Genomic DNA, 6,513 nt, shown 5'->3' with positions numbered 1-6,513 from the left:
GGGTGTGTGTTGTACCATGTTGATGATATGTAACTCATTAATTCATGTGTGTAGTGTAGAATAGGACTGTATGGTAAGGTGTTGGTTATGAAATATGTTTCTTATCAAAATGTTTTGGTAGTATTTGGAAGTGTGAAAATTGTAAGGGACTTAGAATCAAAATTTTGAAAATTTTGGAATTTCAACAACACATGTCTGGTGTATTTAGGATTATCCACCTGTGTAAGATTAGGTACATAGGGGTGTTGAATTGGGAATGGGCATATGCTCATGTGGTATGAGACACACGACCATGTGCCCTACACCAAGGATACACTCCTATGTGTCTTTGTTGCATGTCGTGTAGATTGGGTAATATATGCTTGTGTTTAAAGGATACACTCGTATAGTTTTAGGGAATTTGGAAGTGTAATCCCTTGAAATAGATTCAGAAGACATGAAACTTTGCTATAAATATATGGATTAGAGAAATGACAAACTTATAAGGGATATTAACGGAAAAAAGTTAATGATAAGACCCTAATGAGAGTTATTAATAATAGAAATTCATAAGATATGTCTGACTATGTGGATGACAACATATACCTGATTAAATCATGTTCGGGTCAAAAAGTTTGAGATAATGTATAATAATGTTACAGGCCAATAAATAATGTGTAAAATGGCAGTGAAAGCAACAGGGCTAATAAATATATGTGATTCTGTACCAATAATGGGTGTTGTAGTATTTGGGATGTGTATGCAAATGCAGAAAAGATCTTAAGACCCACCATATGAGTAATATTGTCTCAATAACTTAAGTTTAACTGGCATGTGTATAAATTGCACATAAGAATGACATTCAGAATGTCATAAGCTTTCACATAACAGTTAGGATGTCGATGTACACTATAAGGGATAGTCATTTGGGATGACACCTCGTTATATGAATATAGGTACAAGGCGCTAATATAACATAGATGGGCATCTAGGATATTAGAGAATACATCCGTGAATTTTCTTAGAAAAGAAATAACACCACTACATATTTTACTTTTGCTATAATGAATGTTAATCCACTCACATGTTTTCTGTGTGATTTTATAGCTAGAGTTCTAAAACAGCGAGGTTACAGTAGGGAGATTAGTGGTACAACTGTTACGATGTATGAGGGTAGGGGACTTGGATGTTTTTCATTGTCATTCACAAACCATTCATTACACTCTTATAGATTATTGTATATGTGTTAATGCATTTAGATTTGATTGCTATTGGTTTAGATTAATTTGTACGAACTCATACTTATGTTTACATGTTTTCATTCATATTATCCATATAATGTTTGAATTATGGTGCTTCATTCTAGTGTACTTTTGGGAGAGTGGATCTAATTTGAAGGTTTTGCATTTAATGATTGTAATAGCATACTATAGAACCTTAATAGGTCACCTTTTTTGGGGTATATATTTCAGATATTAGTAAGTACCGTAAGAAGGGTGTTACATTTATGGTATTAGAGCATGATTTTGGGAATCCCAAAAGTGATTTTATGGATGCATAATCATCCAAAACCCCTCATGCGATGTCGACTGCTCCTGTCTATCAACCACTATAAGTAGAGCTATGACCTATATTTAAATAGTATTATGTATAATTGAGGTTGTGTGCTTGATTTCAAGATAAGGAGATCAAGAGATTGATTAGTAATGATGAGATTGATCATATTCTAACTCTGGAGGAGAGCCAAAATGTAACTCAAAGACCTGTGCTAGGTATAGTTGTAACACCCTACAAAGATGATAAATAAATCAAAAGAATTGTATAGAAGGTCATTCGAGCTAATCATGAAACTTTTGAGAATATGAGTTACTTTATGTTGGCACCATCATTGGCTGAGCAATACCCCTTGCACATGACATGTTACCTAAACAAGAGTCAATAGGTAAGGGCTTACAAAGACAAAAGGTAACATAATGACACAGAGGCCAGATTCACCCTATCTATAACCTAGCAAGTAGACACCATCCTTCAGAGTTCATGGGACAGATAGGGATGTTGTGTCAATAAAAGATTGGCTAATGGTCATGAAGGAGGCAATAAAGTTGTTTGAGATGTCAGACAAGGAAAAGAATTGATATGCCAATTACTTGATAAGAGGCAATACCACTGTGTGGTGGAGAGCCTTCAAGGATGCCCAACGGACTGATACTATAACATGGGCTAGTTTTAGAGAGGCCTTTGAGACAGAGTTTCTAAGAGCTGATGTGTAGTATGTTAGGGCATAGGAGTATGTCAGACTCAAACAAAAAGATATGACAATTAAGAAGTTCTCTATTAAGTTGAACTCTTTAGACTAATATGCCTGAGCGTGGCTAGTATCAATAAGGCGAAAATGAAGATCTTTATCAATTGGCTCAAAGTTCACATTAACAAAAACATGTTGACAGGAGATAACCTTCCCAAATCTTATATTAAGGTAATAGGCAAAACACAACGATTAGAGGCCATGAGATTGAGAATGACTAGAGAGAGAGGAGAAAGATATAGATCTGTTCCACTAACTCAAAGCTATAACCCATACGACCCTGGGGGTAGTCGTGTGGGAAATAATCATGATAATCATGACATTAAGGGCAATAGAGATAGTCAGGGTAAGAAGAGTTTCTAGTCCTAAATTCTAAAAAAGGAGTTTCTAGTTGTGATAAACTTAAAGAGTGACCTCAAGGCAAACAATTGTGTTAGTTAATTTTTCACTTTTGTCCTTTATATAAACTAATAGATTGCGATGCTACTCACAACTTTATTGCTCTAGGTATTGTGGAAAAGTAGGCGTTGGAGTTTGCCACAATGTCTAACATTAGTATAAGATGCGGGATTGAGATAAAATTCAAAATAACTAGACGTTGTTGGGTGAGACCGTGTTCTTGAGAGGTAGAGAGATGGCGATAGACTTGATAGTGTTTAACATGTTAGACTTTGATATAATATTAAACATGAATTTCTTGAGCACTATAGAGCTAAAATAGACTACAAGAAGAATAAAGTTTGATTCTAGTTGGAAAACGATGAAGAATTCTTATTTGATGAAGGTCGAGTATTGAGCTTGATGATCATCAATCTGAAAGCTAGAAAAATGTTAATGAAAGGGTACTTAGCATACCTAGCTCATGTAGCTAGCAAGTTAATTGAGGTCGCCTTGAGTTTGTAATCCACCCCAATGGTGTGTGAATTTTTGATGTATTTTTAGATAAGTTGCCTAAATTGGTATTGATGAAAGAGATGGAGTTTAGTATAGAGTTGGCCCTAGGGACCACACCCATTTTTAAGACCTTATATAGAATGGCACCAACAGAGCTTCAAGAGTTGTAAAAACAATTACAAGAATTATTAGATAGTAGATTTATATGACCAAGTCATTCATCATAGGGTGTACCGAGGTTTACGGTACCTTATGAGATCTTGGAACACATGGACAAGGTTACTTATAAACTTGCATTGTCGATGAGTATGGATGCAATACACAATGTATTTCATGTATCATTGTTGCGTAAGTATCTCTATGACTAGACTCGTGTTAAAAGTTAAAGATGAAGAACTTAGAGATGATTTGGTCTATAAGGAAAGGTCGGTCCAGGTTCTTGAAAGATGAGTGAAGTAATTCAGGAACAAATAGATTCCTAAAGTTAAGGTCCTTTAGAGGAATTATCGAATAGAGGAGGCCATTTAGAAGGTGAAGCAAGAAATAAGGCAAAAGTTTCCATAGTTATTCAAGTAAATTTCAATGATGAAATTCATTTAAAGGGGGACGAAATTAACATCCGTAGGAATGCTTAAGGTCATTTTGGTCTTTTTAGTATTTTTTTTTCCTATGTGAGATTGTTCTTGAGAAGTTATTATGTGATTTGTGGCATGCATGACCGTGTATGAAAGGCTATACACTTATGCATAATGTGGCAAAGATGGAAAAATAGTCTTTTCGCATATCGTATGATTTGGTCAAGTTTGGCCAAGATGCACACCTATATAAGTGGGGTACACGATCATGTCTAGTCAGTAAAGTTTGAATTTTGGTATAAGGATATGTTTCGCAAGAATCTCACGATGTGGTTTTAATGTTTCATAATTGGCGTACATGCCCGTGTGTTTACATACACACTCATATACGTTTGTTTAATCTGAAAATAAAAATGGTTGTAAAGAAGGTAGTACTCATTTTTTCTAAAATCCTTTTAGCTAAATAGAAAAGAATAGAGGATTAGAGAGTACTAGAGTCACGTTTTGCTAGAAGAAAAGCTTTTGGGAGTCGTTCAAGCCGCAAAAAGACTAGTGTCATTGTTTTATCAAGGTAAGTAGCATGATTTCTTGTGATGTTTTTGTATTGGGTGTTATTAATGGTTTCGCATTGAATGTAAACATGATATTTCATTGTTAGGTAGTTTTATACCTACATACATACATACATACATACGTACATATATATATATGGTGGAAGTTGGGATTGATTGAGTTTTTCCATGATTATGGTTCTAGTTATAGTTTAAAATTGTTTGATTTTGATTTAATAATAATTCCCTTTATGTATGGCTGTTTAATTTAATGTTAATAGACTGTTTGGTTGGTAGAATGATGGAAAATTCACTGAAATTCATATGTGGATTAGTGAACCTTTGATATGAAGTGTAGAATGGGATATAATTATTGGGTGTGTGTTGTTCCATGTTAATGATGTGTAACTTATTGATTCATGCGTGTAATGTAGAATAGAATTGTATGGTAAGGTGTCGATTATGATATATGTCTCTCATGGAAGTGTTTGGTGGTATTTGGAAGTGCAAAAAATGCAAGAGACTTAGAATCGGAATTCTAGAATTTCAACAACACATGCCAATGTATATTTATATTCACCCCTATAAGATTAGGTACACGGGGGTATAAAATTAGGAATAGGCACACACTCGTATGGTGTGGAATATACGACTATGTGCCCAGTACTAAGGATATACTCTTATGTGTTTTTGTCACATGCCATGTAATGTAGTTTTAGAGAATTGGAAATGCAATCTCTTGAAATGGATTTAGAATGTTTGAAGTTTTGTTATGAATATACAAATTAGAGAAATGACAAACTTACCCTTATGAGGGATATTAATAGAAGAAAGTTAATGATAAAACCCTAATGAGAGTTGTTAATAATAGAAATTCATAAGGGTATGCTCGACTATGTGGATGACGACACGTACTTGACTAAATCTTATTTTGGTCAAAAAGTTTAAGATGGTGTATAGTAATGTTACAGGCTAACTGTGTGTAAAGTGGTAGTGAAAGCAACATGGCTAAAAAATCTATGTGATTCTGCACCTATGATAGACGTCATAACATTTAGGATGTGTATGCGAAGACCAAAGAGGTCTTAGGACCTACCGTATGAGTAATATTGTCTCAACAACCCAAGTTTGGTCAACATGTGTATGAATTGCACATAAGAATGACATTCAGGATGTCATATGCTTTCACATGATGTTTGGGACATCAATATACACTATAAGGGATAATCATTCAGGATGACACCCTGTTAAATGAATATAGGTGCTAAGTGTTGAGATAACCTAGATAGGCATCTAGGATACTAAAGAATACATCCGTGGATTTTCTTAGGAAAGAAATAACACTGTTACATATATTACTTTTACTATTCTATATGATTTTATAGGTAGGGTTCCAGAGCAGCAGGATGGCGGTAAGAAGACTAATGGTACAACTCGTTATGACTAATAAGGATAGGGGAGTTGGATGTTTTTCATTGTCATTCACAAACCATTCATTACACTTTTATGAATTCTTTATAAGTATTAATGCATTTGGATTTGACTGTTATTGGTTTGGATTGATTTGTATGAACTCATATTTACATTTGGATGCTTTCATTCATATTATCCAAATAATATTTTAATTATGGTACTTCATTCTAGTATACTTTTGGGATAGTAGGTCTGATTTAAATGTTTTGTATTTAATGATTGTAATAGCATACTATAAAAGTTTGATATGTTACGTCTTTCAGGGTGCATATTCTAGATAGGGGTAAGTGCCTTGAAAAGAGTGTTGCAAGGTAACTATCAAGAATAAGTACTCATTGCCACTGATTAATGATTCATTTGGCTAATTGAAAGATGCTACCATATTTTCAAAGATTGACTTGAGATTGAGGTATCATCAAGTCTCCGTGGCTAAGTGAGATATTTCGAAGACTATATTTTAGACCAAATATGAATATTTTGAGTTTATGGTGATGTCTTTTGGATTGATCAATGCACCTATAGTCTTCATGGACTTAATGAATAGAGTATTTTGGGATTGTCTTGATAGATTCATCGTGGTGTTTATTGATGACACCTTGGTTTACTCTAGGACTTATGAGGAGCATGAGCAACATTTGAGATTTTTGTTGTAGAGTTTGGTTGAAAAGCAGTTGTATGCTAAGTTTTATAAGCGTGAATTTTTGTTAGATCAAGTGGCATTCTTAAGTCATGTGGT

The sequence above is a fragment of the Mangifera indica genome, chromosome 11 (genome assembly GCF_011075055.1).
Source record: "Mangifera indica cultivar Alphonso chromosome 11, CATAS_Mindica_2.1, whole genome shotgun sequence".
Classification (NCBI taxonomy): Eukaryota; Viridiplantae; Streptophyta; class Magnoliopsida; order Sapindales; family Anacardiaceae; genus Mangifera; species Mangifera indica.
The sequence above is the reverse complement of the archived record's forward strand: the minus strand, read 5'-3'. Positions refer to the sequence as shown.